A 15,579-nucleotide genomic window follows, 5' to 3' on the forward strand; every position below is an offset into this window, starting at 1 on the left:
AGGTTAGCAGTGTGGACAGGTTAGCAGTGTGGACAGGTTAGCAGTGTGGACAGGTTAGCAGTGTGGACAGGTTGGGCATTAAGGTTAGCAGTGTGGACAGGTTAGCAGTGTGGACAGGTTGGGCATTAAGGTTAGCAATGTGGACAGGTTAGCAGTGTGGACAGGTTGCAGTGTGGACAGGTTAGCAGTGTGGACAGGTTGGGCATTAAGGTTAGCAGTGTGGACAGGTTGGCAGTGTGGACAGGTTAGCAGTGTGGACAGGTTGGGCATTAAGGTTAGCAGGTGGACAGGGTTAGCAGTGTGGACAGGTTAGCAGTGTGGACAGGTTGGGCATTAAGGTTAGCAGTGTGGACAGGTTGGGCATTAAGGTTAGCAATGTGGACAGGTTAGCAGTGTGGACATGTTAGCAGTGTTGGCAGGTTAGTAATGTGGACAGGTTAGCAGTGTGGGCAGGTTGGGCATTAAGGTTAGCAGTGTGGACAGGTTGGGCATTAAGGTTAGCAGTGTGGACAGGTTAGCAGTGTGGACAGGTTGGGGATTAAGGTTAGCAGTGTGGGACAGGTTAGCAGTGTGGACAGGTTAGCAGTGTGGACAGGTTGGGCATTAAGGTTAGCAGTGTGGACAGGTTAGCAGTGTGGACAGGTTTGCAGTTTGCACAGGTTAGCAGTGTGGGTAGGTTGGGCATTAAGGTTAGCAGTGTGGACAGGTTGGCTATTAAGGTTGGCAGTGTGGACAGGTTGGCAGTGTGGACAGGTTAGCAGTGTGGACAGGTTGGGCATTAAGGTTAGCAGTGTGGACAGGTTGGGCATTAAGGTTAGCAGTGTGGACAGGTTGGGCATTAAGGTTAGCAGTGTGGACAGGTTAGCAGTGTGGACAGGTTGGGCATTAAGGTTAGCAGTGTGGACAGGTTGGCAGTGTGGACAGGTTAGCAGTGTGGACAGGTTGGGCATTAAGGTTAGCAGTGTGGACAGGTTAGCAGTGTGGACAGGTTGGGCATTGAGGTTAGCAGTGTGGACAGGTTAGGCATTAAGGTTAGCAGTGTGGACAGGTTGGGCATTAAGGTTAGCAGTGTGGACAGGTTAGCAGTGTGGACAGGTTGGGCATTAAGGTTAGCAGTGTGGACAGGTTAGCAGTGTGGACAGATTGGGCATTAAGGTTAGCCGTGTGGACAGGTTAGCAGTGTGGAAAGATTTGGCATTAAGGTTAGCAGTGTGGACAGATTACAGTGTGGACAGATTGGGCATTAAGGTTAGCAGTATGGACAGTTTAGCAGTGTGGAGAGGTTGGGCATTAAGGTTAGCAGTGTGGACAGGTTAGCAGTGTGGACAGGTTAGCAGTGTGGACAGGTTAGCAGTGTGGACAGGTTGGGCATTAAGGTTAGCAGTGTGGACAGGTTAGCAGTGTGGACAGGTTGGGCATTAAGGTTAGCAGTGTGGACAGGTTAGCAGTGTGGACAGGTTAGCAGTGTGGACAGATTGGGCATTAAGGTTAGCAGTGTGGACAGGTTGGGCATTAAGGTTAGCAGTGTGGACAGGTTAGGCATTAAGGTTAGCCGTGTGGACAGATTGGGCATTAAGGTTAGCAGTGTGGACAGGTTGCGTGTGGACAGGTTAGCAGTGTGGACAGGTTAGCAGTGTGGACAGGTTGGGCATTAAGGTTAGCAGTGTGGACAGGTTAGCAGTGTGGACAGGTTGGGCATTAAGGTTAGCAGTGTGGACAGGTTAGCAGTGTGGACAGGTTAGCAGTGTGGACAGGTTGGGCATTAAGGTTAGCAGTGTGGACAGGTTGGCAGTGTGGACAGGTTAGCAGTGTGGACAGGTTGGGCATTAAGGTTAGCAGTGAGGACAGGGTTAGCAGTGTGGACAGGTTAGCAGTGTGGACAGGTTGGGCATTAAGGTTAGCAGTGTGGACAGGTTGGGCATTAAGGTTAGCAATGTGGACAGGTTAGCAGTGTGGACAGGTTAGCAGTGTTGGCAGGTTAGTAATGTGGACAGGTTAGCAGTGTGGGCAGGTTGGGCATTAAGGTTAGCAGTGTGGACAGGTTGGGCATTAAGGTTAGCAGTGTGGACAGGTTAGCAGTGTGGACAGGTTGGGCATTAAGGTTAGCAGTGTGGACAGGTTAGCAGTGTGGACAGATTAGCAGTGTGGACAGGTTTGCAGTGTGGACAGGTTAGCAGTGTGGGTAGGTTGGGCATTAAGGTTAGCAGTGTGGACAGGTTGGCTATTAAGGTTGGCAGTGTGGACAGGTTGGCAGTGTGGGTAGGTTAGCAGTGTGGACAGGTTGGGCATTAAGGTTAGCAGTGTGGACAGGTTAGGCATTAAGGTTAGCAGTGTGGACAGGTTAGGCATTAAGGTTAGCAGTGTGGACCGGTTGCAGTGTGGACGGGTTGGGCATTAAGGTTAGCAGTGTGGACAGGTTAGCAGTGTGAACAGGTTAGCAGTGTGGACAGGTTAGCAGTGTGGACAGGTTGGGCATTAAGGTTAGCAGTGTGGACAGGTTGGGCATTGAGGTTAGCAGTGTGGACAGGTTAGCAGTGTGGACAGGTTGGGCATTGAGGTTAGCAGTGTGGACAGGTTAGCAGTGTGGACAGGTTGGGCATTAAGGTTGCAGTGTGGACAGGTTGGGCATTAAGGTTAGCAGTGTGGACAGTTTAGGCATTAAGGTTAGCAGTGTGGACAGGTTGGGCATTAAGGTTAGCAGTGTGGACAGGTTAGCAGTGTGGACAGGTTGGGCATTAAGGTTAGCAGTGTGGACAGGTTAGCAGTGTGGACAGGTTAGCAGTGTGGACAGGTTGGGCATTAAGGTTAGCAGTGTGGACAGGTTGGCAGTGTGGACAGGTTAGCAGTGTGGACAGGTTGGGCATTGAGGTTAGCAGTGTGGACAGGTTAGCAGTGTGGACAGGTTGGGCATTAAGGTTAGCAGTGTGGACAGGTTGGGCATTGAGGTTAGCAGTGTGGACAGCTTAGCAGTGTGGACAGGTTGGGCATTGAGGTTAGCAGTGTGGACAGGTTAGCAGTGTGGACAGGTTGGGCATTAAGGTTAGCAGTGTGGACAGGTTGGGCATTAAGGTTAGCAGTGTGGACAGGTTAGGCATTAAGGTTAGCAGTGTGGACAGGTTGGGCATTAAGGTTATCAGTGTGGACAGGTTAGCAGTGTGGACAGGTTGGGCATTAAGGTTAGCAGTGTGGACAGGTTTGCGTGTGGACGGTTGGGCATTAAGGTTAGCGTGTGGACAGGTTAGCAGTGTGGAAAGATTGGGCATTAAGGTTAGCAGTGTGGACAGGTTAGGCATTAAGGTTAGCAGTGTGGACAGGTTAGCAGTGTGGACAGGTTGGGCATTAAGGTTAGCAGTGTGGACAGGTTAGCAGTGTGGACAGGTTAGCAGTGTGGACAGGTTAGCAGTGTGGACAGGTTGGGCATTAAGGTTAGCAGTGTGGACAGGTTAGCAGTGTGGACAGGTTGGGCATTAAGGTTAGCCGTGTGGACAGGTTAGCAGTGTGGAAAGGTTGGGCATTAAGGTTAGCAGTGTGGACAGGTTAGGCATTAAGGTTAGCAGTGTGGACAGATTACAGTGTGGACAGATTGGGCATTAAGGTTAGCAGTATGGACAGGTTAGCAGTGTGGACAGGTTAGCAGTGTGGACAGGTTAGCAGTGTGGACAGGTTGGGCATTAAGGTTAGCAGTGTGGACAGGTTAGCAGTGTGGACAGGTTGGGCATTAAGGTTAGCAGTGTGGACAGGTTAGCAGTGTGGACAGGGTTAGCAGTGTGGACAGGTTAGCAGTGTGGACAGGTTGGGCATTAAGGTTAGCAGTGTGGACAGGGTTAGCAGTGTGGACAGGTTAGCAGTGTGGACAGGTTGGGCATTAAGGTTAGCAGTGTGGACAGGTTGGGCATTAAGGTTAGCAATGTGGACAGGTTAGCAGTGTGGACAGGTTAGCAGTGTTGGCAGGTTGTAGTGTGGACAGGTTGCAGTGTGGGCAGGTTGGGCATTAAGGTTAGCAGTGTGGACAGGTTGGGCATTACGGTTAGCAGTGTGGACAGGTTAGCAGTGTGGACAGGTTAGCAGTGTGGACAGGTTGGGCATTAAGGTTAGCAGTGTGGACAGGTTGGGCATTGAGGTTAGCAGTGTGGACAGCTTAGCAGTGTGGACAGGTTGGGCATTAAGGTTAGCAGTGTGGACAGGTTAGGCATTAAGGTTAGCAGTGTGGACAGGTTAGCAGTGTGGACAGATTGGGCATTAAGGTTAGCAGTGTGGACAGGTTAGCAGTGTGGAAAGGTTGGGCATTAAGGTTAGCAGTGTGGACAGGTTAGGCATTAAGGTTAGCAGTGTGGACAGATTACAGTGTGGACAGATTGGGCATTAAGGTTAGCAGTATGGACAGGTTAGCAGTGTGGACAGGTTGGGCATTAAGGTTAGCAGTGTGGACAGGTTAGCAGTGTGGACAGGTTAGCAGTGTGGACAGGTTAGCAGTGTGGACAGGTTGGGCATTAAGGTTAGCAGTGTGGACAGGTTAGCAGTGTGGACAGGTTGGGCATTAAGGTTAGCAGTGTGGACAGGTTAGCAGTGTGGACAGGTTAGCAGTGTGGACAGGTTGGCGTTAAGGTTAGCAATGTGGACAGGTTAGGAATTAAGGTTAGCAGTGTGGACAGGTTGGCAGTGTGGACAGATTGGGCATTAAGGTTAGCAGTGTGGACAGGTTAGCAGTGTGGACAGGTTAGCAGTGTGGACAGATTGGGCATTAAGGTTAGCAGTGTGGACAGTTGGGCATTAAGGTTAGCAGTGTGGACAGGTTAGGCATTAAGGTTAGCCGTGTGGACAGATTGGGCATTAAGGTTAGCAGTATGGACAGGTTAGCAGTGTGGACAGGTTAGCAGTGTGGACAGGTTAGCAGTGTGGACAGGTTGGGCATTAAGGTTAGCAGTGTGGACTGGTTAGCAGTGTGGACAGGTTGGGCATTAAGGTTAGCAGTGTGGACAGGTTAGCAGTGTGGACAGGTTAGCAGTGTGGACAGGTTAGCAGTGTGGACAGGTTGGGCATTAAGGTTAGCAGTGTGGACAGGTTGGCAGTGTGGACAGGTTAGCAGTGTGGACAGGTTGGGCATTAAGGTTAGCAGTGTGGACAGGGTTAGCAGTGTGGACAGGTTAGCAGTGTGGACAGGTTGGGCATTAAGGTTAGCAGTGTGGACAGGTTGGGCATTAAGGTTAGCAATGTGGACAGGTTAGCAGTGTGGACAGGTTAGCAGTGTTGGCAGGTTAGTAATGTGGACAGGTTAGCAGTGTGGGCAGGTTGGGCATTAAGGTTAGCAGTGTGGACAGGTTAGCAGTGTGGACAGGTTGGGCATTAAGGTTAGCAGTGTGGACAGGTTAGCAGTGTGGACAGGTTAGCAGTGTGGACAGGTTGGGCATTAAGGTTAGCAGTGTGGACAGGTTTGCAGTTTGCACAGGTTAGCAGTGTGGGTAGGTTGGGCATTAAGGTTAGCAGTGTGGACAGGTTGGCTATTAAGGTTGGCAGTGTGGACAGGTTGGCAGTGTGGACAGGTTAGCAGTGTGGACAGGTTGGGCATTAAGGTTAGCAGTGTGGACAGGTTAGGCATTAAGGTTAGCAGTGTGGACAGGTTGGGCATTAAGGTTAGCAGTGTGGACAGGTTAGCAGTGTGGACAGGTTGGGCATTAAGGTTAGCAGTGTGGACAGGTTGGCAGTGTGGACAGGTTAGCAGTGTGGACAGGTTGGGCATTGAGGTTAGCAGTGTGGACAGGTTAGCAGTGTGGACAGGTTGGGCATTAAGGTTAGCAGTGTGGACAGGTTGGGCATTGAGGTTAGCAGTGTGGACAGGTTAGCAGTGTGGACAGGTTGGGCATTGAGGTTAGCAGTGTGGACAGGTTGGGCATTAAGGTTAGCAGTGTGGACAGGTTAGGCATTAAGGTTAGCAGTGTGGACAGGTTGGGCATTAAGGTTATCAGTGTGGACAGGTTAGCAGTGTGGACAGGTTGGGCATTAAGGTTAGCAGTGTGGACAGGTTAGCAGTGTGGACAGATTGGGCATTAAGGTTAGCCGTGTGGACAGGTTAGCAGTGTGGAAAGGTTGGGCATTAAGGTTAGCAGTGTGGACAGGTTAGCAGTGTGGACAGGTTGGGCATTAAGGTTAGCAGTGTGGACAGGTTAGCAGTGTGGACAGGTTGGGCATTAAGGTTAGCAGTGTGGACAGGTTAGCAGTGTGGACAGGTTAGCAGTGTGGACAGGTTGGGCATTAAGGTTAGCAGTGTGGACAGGTTAGCAGTGTGGACAGGTTGGGCATTAAGGTTAGCAGTGTGGACAGGTTAGCAGTGTGGACAGGTTAGCAGTGTGGACAGATTGGGCATTAAGGTTAGCAGTGTGGACCGGTTGGGCATTAAGGTTAGCAGTGTGGACAGGTTAGGCATTAAGGTTAGCCGTGTGGACAGATTGGGCATTAAGGTTAGCAGTGTGGACAGGTTAGCAGTGTGGACAGGTTAGCAGTGTGGACAGGTTAGCAGTATGGACAGGTTGGGCATTAAGGTTAGCAGTGTGGACAGGTTAGCAGTGTGGACAGGTTGGGCATTAAGCTTAGCAATGTGGACAGGTTAGCAGTGTGGACAGGTTAGCAGTGTGGACAGGTTGGGCATTAAGGTTAGCAGTGTGGAAAGGTTGGCAGTGTGGACAGGTTAGCAGTGTGGACAGGTTGGGCATTAAGGTTAGCAGTGAGGACAGGGTTAGCAGTGTGGACAGGTTAGCAGTGTGGACAGGTTGGGCATTAAGGTTAGCAGTGTGGACAGGTTGGGCATTAAGGTTAGCAATGTGGACAGGTTAGCAGTGTGGACAGGTTAGCAGTGTTGGCAGGTTAGTAATGTGGACAGGTTAGCAGTGTGGGCAGGTTGGGCATTAAGGTTAGCAGTGTGGACAGGTTGGGCATTAAGGTTAGCAGTGTGGACAGGTTAGCAGTGTGGACAGGTTGGGCATTAAGGTTAGCAGTGTGGACAGGTTAGCAGTGTGGACAGATTAGCAGTGTGGACAGGTTTGCAGTGTGGACAGGTTAGCAGTGTGGGTAGGTTGGGCATTAAGGTTAGCAGTGTGGACAGGTTGGCATTAAGGTTGGCAGTGTGGACAGGTTGGCAGTGTGGTAGGTTAGCAGTGTGGACAGGTTGGGCATTAAGGTTAGCAGTGTGGACAGGTTAGGCATTAAGGTTAGCAGTGTGGACAGGTTAGGCATTAAGGTTAGCAGTGTGGACCGGTTAGCAGTGTGGACAGGTTGGGCATTAAGGTTAGCAGTGTGGACAGGTTAGCAGTGTGAACAGGTTAGCAGTGTGGACATGTTAGCAGTGTGGACAGGTTGGGCATTAAGGTTGCAGTGTGGACAGGTTGGGCATTGAGGTTAGCAGTGTGGACAGCTTAGCAGTGTGGACAGGTTGGGCATTGAGGTTAACAGTGTGGACAGGTTAGCAGTGTGGACAGGTTGGGCATTAAGGTTAGCAGTGTGGACAGGTTAGGCATTAAGGTTAGCAGTGTGGACAGTTTAGGCATTAAGGTTAGCAGTGTGGACAGGTTGGGCATTAAGGTTAGCAGTGTGGACAGGTTAGCAGTGTGGACAGGTTGGGCATTAAGGTTAGCAGTGTGGACAGGTTAGCAGTGTGGACAGGTTAGCAGTGTGGACAGGTTGGCGTTAAGGTTAGCAGTGTGGACAGGTTGGCAGTGTGGACAGGTTAGCAGTGTGGACAGGTTGGGCATTGAGGTTAGCAGTGTGGACAGGTTAGCAGTGTGGACAGGTTGGGCATTAAGGTTAGCAGTGTGGACAGGTTGGGCATTGAGGTTAGCAGTGTGGACAGCTTAGCAGTGTGGACAGGTTGGGCATTGAGGTTAGCAGTGTGGACAGGTTAGCAGTGTGGACAGGTTGGGCATTAAGGTTAGCAGTGTGGACAGGTTAGGCATTAAGGTTAGCAGTGTGGACAGTTTAGGCATTAAGGTTAGCAGTGTGGACAGGTTGGGCATTAAGGTTATCAGTGTGGACAGGTTAGCAGTGTGGACAGGTTGGGCATTAAGGTTAGCAGTGTGGACAGGTTAGCAGTGTGGACAGATTGGGCATTAAGGTTAGCGTGTGGACAGGTTAGCAGTGTGGAAAGATTGGGCATTAAGGTTAGCAGTGTGGACAGGTTAGGCATTAAGGTTAGCAGTGTGGACAGATTACAGTGTGGACAGATTGGGCATTAAGGTTAGCAGTGTGGACAGGTTAGCAGTGTGGACAGGTTAGCAGTGTGGACAGGTTAGCAGTGTGGACAGATTAGCAGTGTGGACAGGTTTGCAGTGTGGACAGGTTAGCAGTGTGGGTAGGTTGGGCATTAAGGTTAGCAGTGTGGACAGGTTGGCTATTAAGGTTGGCAGTGTGGACAGGTTGGCATTAAGGTTAGCAGTGTGGACCGGTTAGCAGTGTGGACAGATTTGGCATTAAGGTTAGCAGTGTGGACAGGTTAGCAGTGTGAACAGGTTAGCAGTGTGGACATGTTAGCAGTGTGGACAGGTTAGGCATTAAGGTTAGCAGTGTGGACCGGTTAGCAGTGTGGACAGATTTGGCATTAAGGTTAGCAGTGTGGACAGGTTAGCAGTGTGAACAGGTTAGCAGTGTGGACATGTTAGCAGTGTGGACAGGTTGGGCATTAAGGTTAGCAGTGTGGACAGGTTGGGCATTGAGGTTGCAGTGTGGACAGCTTAGCAGTGTGGACAGGTTGGGCATTGAGGTTAACAGTGTGGACAGGTTAGCAGTGTGGACAGGTTGGGCATTAAGGTTAGCAGTGTGGACAGGTTAGGCATTAAGGTTAGCAGTGTGGACAGTTTAGGCATTAAGGTTAGCAGTGTGGACAGGTTGGGCATTAAGGTTATCAGTGTGGACAGGTTAGCAGTGTGGACAGGTTGGGCATTAAGGTTAGCAGTGTGGACAGGTTAGCAGTGTGGACAGGTTAGCAGTGTGGACAGGTTGGCGTTAAGGTTAGCAATGTGGACAGGTTAGGCATTAAGGTTAGCAGTGTGGACAGGTTGGCAGTGTGGACAGATTTGGCATTAAGGTTAGCAGTGTGGACAGGTTAGCAGTGTGGACAGGTTAGCAGTGTGGACAGATTGGGCATTAAGGTTAGCAGTGTGGACAGGTTGGCAGTGTGGACAGGTTAGCAGTGTGGACAGGTTGGGCATTGAGGTTAGCAGTGTGGACAGGTTAGCAGTGTGGACAGGTTGGGCATTAAGGTTAGCAGTGTGGACAGGTTGGGCATTGAGGTTAGCAGTGTGGACAGCTTAGCAGTGTGGACAGGTTGGGCATTGAGGTTAGCAGTGTGGACAGGTTAGCAGTGTGGACAGGTTGGGCATTAAGGTTAGCAGTGTGGACAGGTTAGGCATTAAGGTTAGCAGTGTGGACAGTTTAGGCATTAAGGTTAGCAGTGTGGACAGGTTGGGCATTAAGGTTATCAGTGTGGACAGGTTAGCAGTGTGGACAGGTTGGGCATTAAGGTTAGCAGTGTGGATAGGTTAGCAGTGTGAACAGATTGGGCATTAAGGTTAGCCGTGTGGACAGGTTAGCAGTGTGGAAAGATTGGGCATTAAGGTTAGTAGTGTGGACAGGTTAGGCATTAAGGTTAGCAGTGTGGACAGATTGGGCATTAAGGTTAGCAGTGTGGACAGGTTAGCAGTGTGGACAGGTTAGCAGTGTGGACAGGTTAGCAGTGTGGACAGGTTAGCAGTGTGGACGGATTAGCAGTGTGGACAGGTTTGCAGTGTGGACAGGTTGCAGTGTGGGTAGGTTGGGCATTAAGGTTAGCAGTGTGGACAGGTTGGCTATTAAGGTTGGCAGTGTGGACAGGTTGGCAGTGTGTGTAGGTTGCAGTGTGGACAGGTTGGGCATTAAGGTTAGCAGTGTGGACAGGTTAGGCATTAAGGTTAGCAGTGTGGACAGGTTAGGCATTAAGGTTAGCAGTGTGGACCGGTTAGCAGTGTGGACAGATTTGGCATTAAGGTTAGCAGTGTGGACAGGTTAGCAGTGTGAACAGGTTAGCAGTGTGGACATGTTAGCAGTGTGGACAGGTTGGGCATTAAGGTTGCAGTGTGGACAGGTTGGGCATTGAGGTTAGCAGTGTGGACAGCTTAGCAGTGTGGACAGGTTGGGCATTGAGGTTAACAGTGTGGACAGGTTAGCAGTGTGGACAGGTTGGGCATTAAGGTTAGCAGTGTGGACAGGTTAGGCATTAAGGTTAGCAGTGTGGACAGTTTAGGCATTAAGGTTAGCAGTGTGGACAGGTTGGGCATTAAGGTTATCAGTGTGGACAGGTTAGCAGTGTGGACAGGTTGGGCATTAAGGTTAGCAGTGTGGACAGGTTGGGCATTAAGGTTATCAGTGTGGACAGGTTAGCAGTGTGGACAGGTTGGGCATTAAGGTTAGCAGTGTGGACAGGTTAGCAGTGTGGACAGATTGGGCATTAAGGTTAGCCGTGTGGACAGGTTAGCAGTGTGGAAAGATTGGGCATTAAGGTTAGTAGTGTGGACAGGTTAGGCATTAAGGTTAGCAGTGTGGACAGATTGGGCATTAAGGTTAGCAGTGTGGACAGGTTAGCAGTGTGGACAGGTTAGCAGTGTGGACAGGTTAGCAGTGTGGACAGGTTAGCAGTGTGGACAGATTAGCAGTGTGGACAGGTTTGCAGTGTGGACAGGTTAGCAGTGTGGGTAGGTTGGGCATTAAGGTTAGCAGTGTGGACAGGTTGGCTATTAAGGTTGGCAGTGTGGACAGGTTGGCAGTGTGTGTAGGTTAGCAGTGTGGACAGGTTGGGCATTAAGGTTAGCAGTGTGGACAGGTTAGGCATTAAGGTTAGCAGTGTGGACAGGTTAGGCATTAAGGTTAGCAGTGTGGACCGATTAGCAGTGTGGACAGATTTGGCATTAAGGTTAGCAGTGTGGACAGGTTAGCAGTGTGAACAGGTTAGCAGTGTGGACATGTTAGCAGTGTGGACAGGTTGGGCATTAAGGTTAGCAGTGTGGACAGGTTGGGCATTGAGGTTAGCAGTGTGGACAGCTTAGCAGTGTGGACAGGTTGGGCATTGAGGTTAACAGTGTGGACAGGTTAGCAGTGTGGACAGGTTGGGCATTAAGGTTAGCAGTGTGGACAGGTTAGGCATTAAGGTTAGCAGTGTGGACAGTTTAGGCATTAAGGTTAGCAGTGTGGACAGGTTGGGCATTAAGGTTATCAGTGTGGACAGGTTAGCAGTGTGGACAGGTTAGCAGTGTGGACAGGTTGGGCATTAAGGTTAGCAGTGTGGACAGGTTGGGCATTGAGGTTAGCAGTGTGGACAGCTTAGCAGTGTGGACAGGTTGGGCATTAAGGTTAGCAGTGTGGACAGGTTAGGCATTAAGGTTAGCAGTGTGGACAGTTTAGGCATTAAGGTTAGCCGTGTGGACAGGTTAGCAGTGTGGACAGATTGGGCATTAAGGTTAGCCGTGTGGACAGGTTAGCAGTGTGGAAAGATTGGGCATTAAGGTTAGCAGTGTGGACAGGTTAGGCATTAAGGTTAGCAGTGTGGACAGATTACAGTGTGGACAGATTGGGCATTAAGGTTAGCATTATGGACAGTTTAGCAGTGTGGACAGGTTGGGCATTAAGGTTAGCAGTGTGGACAGGTTAGCAGTGTGGACAGGTTAGCAGTGTGGACAGGTTAGCAGTGTGGACAGGTTAGCAGTGTGGACAGGTTGGGCATTAAGGTTATCAGTGTGGACAGGTTAGCAGTGTGGACAGGTTGGGCATTAAGGTTAGCAGTGTGGACAGGTTAGCAGTGTGGACAGGTTAGCAGTGTGGACAGGTTGGCGTTAAGGTTAGCAATGTGGACAGGTTAGGCATTAAGGTTAGCAGTGTGGACAGGTTGGCAGTGTGGACAGATTGGGCATTAAGGTTAGCAGTGTGGACAGGTTAGCAGTGTGGACAGGTTAGCAGTGTGGACAGGTTAGGCATTAAGGTTAGCCGTGTGGACAGATTGGGCATTAAGGTTAGCAGTATGGACAGGTTAGCAGTGTGGACAGGTTAGCAGTGTGGACAGGTTAGCAGTGTGGACAGGTTGGGCATTAAGGTTAGCAGTGTGGACAGGTTAGCAGTGTGGACAGGTTGGGCATTAAGGTTAGCAATGTGGACAAGTTAGCAGTGTGGACAGGTTAGCAGTGTGGACAGGTTAGCATTGTGGACAGGTTGGGCATTAAGGTTAGCAGTGTGGACAGGTTGGCAGTGTGGACAGGTTGGGCATTAAGGTTAGCAGTGTGGACAGGTTAGCAGTGTGCACAGGTTGGGCATTAAGGTTAGCAATGTGGACAGGTTAGCAGTGTGGACAGGTTAGCAGTGTGGACAGGTTGGGCATTAAGGTTAGCAGTGTGGACAGGTTGGCAGTGTGGACAGGTTGGCAGTGTGGACAGGTTAGCAGTGTGGACAGGTTGGGCATTAAGGTTAGCAGTGAGGACATGGTTAGCAGTGTGGACAGGTTAGCAGTGTGGACAGGTTGGGCATTAAGGTTAGCAGTGTGGACAGGTTGGGCATTAAGGTTAGCAATGTGGACAGGTTAGCAGTGTGGACAGGTTAGCAGTGTTGGCAGGTTAGTAATGTGGACAGGTTAGCAGTGTGGGCAGGTTGGGCATTAAGGTTAGCAGTGTGGACAGGTTGGGCATTAAGGTTAGCAGTGTGGACAGTTTAGGCATTAAGGTTAGCCGTGTGGACAGGTTAGCAGTGTGGACAGATTGGGCATTAAGGTTAGCAGTGTGGACAGGTTAGCAGTGTGGACAGGTTGGGCATTAAGGTTAGCAGTGTGGACAGGTTAGGCATTAAGGTTAGCAGTGTGGACAGATTACAGTGTGGACAGATTGGGCATTAGGTTAGCAGTATGGACAGGTTAGGCATTAAGGTTAGCAGTGTGGACAGGTTGGCAGTGTGGACAGATTGGGCATTAAGGTTAGCAGTGTGGACAGGTTAGCAGTGTGGACAGGTTAGCAGTGTGGACAGGTTGGGCATTAAGGTTAGCAGTGTGGACAGGTTAGGCATTAAGGTTAACAGTGTGGACAGGTTAGGCATTAAGGTTAGCCGTGTGGACAGGTTAGCAGTGTGGACAGATTGGGCATTAAGGTTAGCAGTGTGGACAGGTTAGCAGTGTGGACAGGTTGGGCATTAAGGTTAGCAGTGTGGACAGGTTAGGCATTAAGGTTAGCAGTGTGGACAGTTTAGGCATTAAGGTTAGCCGTGTGGACAGGTTAGCAGTGTGGACAGATTGGGCATTAAGGTTAGCAGTGTGGACAGGTTAGCAGTGTGGACAGGTTGGGCATTAAGGTTAGCAGTGTGGACAGGTTGGGCATTAAGGTTAGCAGTGTGGACAGATTGGGCATTAAGGTTAGCAGTATGGACAGGTTAGCAGTGTGGACAGGATTGGGCATTAAGGTTAGCAGTGTGGACAGGTTAGCAGTGTGGACAGGTTAGCAGTGTGGACAGGTTAGCAGTGTGGACAGGTTGGGCATTAAGGTTAGCTCTGTGGACAGGTTAGCAGTGTGGACAGGTTGGGCATTAAGGTTAGCAATGTGGACAGGTTAGCAGTGTGGACAGGTTAGCAGTGTGGACAGGTTGGGCATTAAGGTTAGCAGTGTGGACAGGTTGGCAGTGTGGACAGGTTAGCAGTGTGGACTGGTTGGGCATTAAGGTTAGCAGTGTGGACAGGTTAGGCTTTAAGGTTAGCAGTGTGGACAGGTTAGGCATTAAGGTTAGCAGTGTGGACAGGTTAGCAGTGTGGACAGGTTAGCAGTGTGGACAGGTTGGGCATTAAGGTTAGCAGTGTGGACAGGTTGGGCAGTGTGGACAGGTTAGCAGTGTGGACTGGTTGGGCATTAAGGTTAGCAGTGTGGACAGGTTAGGCTTTGAGGTTAGCAGTGTGGACAGGTTGGGCATTAAGGTTAGCAGTGTGGACAGGTTAGCAGTGTGGACAGGTTAGCAGTGTGGACAGGTTAGCAGTGTGGACAGGTTGGGCATTGAGGTTAGCAGTGTGGACAGGTTAGCAGTGTGGGCAGGTTGGCAGTGTGACAGGTTAGCAGTGTGGACAGGTTGGGCATTAAGGTTAGCAGTGTGGACAGGTTAGCAGTGTGGACAGGTTAGCAGTGTGGACAGGTTGGGCATTAAGGTTAGCAGTGTGGGACAGGTTAGCAGTGTGGACAGGTTAGCAGTGTGGACAGGTTGGGCATTAAGGTTAGCAGTGTGGACAGGTTAGCAGTGTGGACAGATTAGCAGTGTGGACAGGTTTGCAGTGTGGACAGGTTAGCAGTGTGGGTAGGTTGGGCATTAAGGTTAGCAGTGTGGACAGGTTGGCTATTAAGGTTGGCAGTGTGGACAGGTTGGCAGTGTGGACAGGTTAGCAGTGTGGACAGGTTGGGCATTAAGGTTAGCAGTGTGGACAGGTTAGGCATTAAGGTTAGCAGTGTGGACAGGTTAGGCATTAAGGTTAGCAGTGTGGACAGGTTAGCAGTGTGGACAGGTTGGGCATTAAGGTTAGCAGTGTGGACAGGTTAGCAGTGTGGACAGGTTAGCAGTGTGGACAGGTTAGCAGTGTGGACAGGTTATTTCTGATTCCTCTGATGTGACTACAGTCTGTTCATGATTCCTCTGACGTGACTACAGTCTGTTCCTGATTCCTCTGACGTGACTACAGTCTATTCCTGCTGCTCTTATTCCTCTGATGTGACTACAGTCTGTTCCTGATTCCTCTGACGTGACTACAGTCTTTTCCTGATTCCTCTGACGTGACTACAGTCTGTTCCTGATTCCTCTGACGTGACTACAGTCTGTTCCTGATTCCTCTGACGTGACTACAGTCTGTCCCTGATTCCTCTGACGTGACTACAGTCTGTTCCTGATTCCTCTGACGTGACTACAGTCTGTTCCTGATTCTTCTGACGTGACTACAGTCTGTTCCTGATTCCTCTGATTCCTCTGACGTGACTACAGTCTGTTCCTGATTCCTCTGATTCCTCTGACGTGACTACAGTCTGTTCATGATTCCTCTGAGGTGACTACAGTCTGTTCCAGATTCCTCTGAGGTGACTACAGTCTGTTCCTAATTCCTCTGATGTGACTACAGTCTGTTCCTGATTCCTCTGAGGTGACTACAGTCTGTTTCTGATTCCTCTGACGTGACTACAGTCTGTTTCTGATTCCTCTGAGGTCACTACAGAGTGTTCCTGATTCCTCTGACGTGACTACAGTCTGTTCCTGATTCCTCTGACGTGACTACAGTCTGTTCCTGATTCCTCTGACGTTACTACAGTCTCTTCCTGATTCCTCTGATGTGACTACAGTCTGTTCCTGATTCCTCTGATTCCTCTGACGTGACTACAGTCGGTTCCTGATTCCTCTGAGGTGACTACAGTCTGTTCCTGATTCCTCTGACGTGACTACAGTCTGTTCCTGATTCCTCTGACGTGGCTACAGTCTGTTCCTGATTCCTCTGACGTGGCTACAGTCTGTTCCTGATTCCTCTGACGTGACTACAGTCTGTTCCTGATTCCTCTGATTCCTCTGACGTGA

The sequence above is a fragment of the Salmo salar genome, unplaced genomic scaffold, assembly GCF_905237065.1.
Source record: "Salmo salar unplaced genomic scaffold, Ssal_v3.1, whole genome shotgun sequence".
Taxonomy (NCBI): Eukaryota; Metazoa; Chordata; class Actinopteri; order Salmoniformes; family Salmonidae; genus Salmo; species Salmo salar.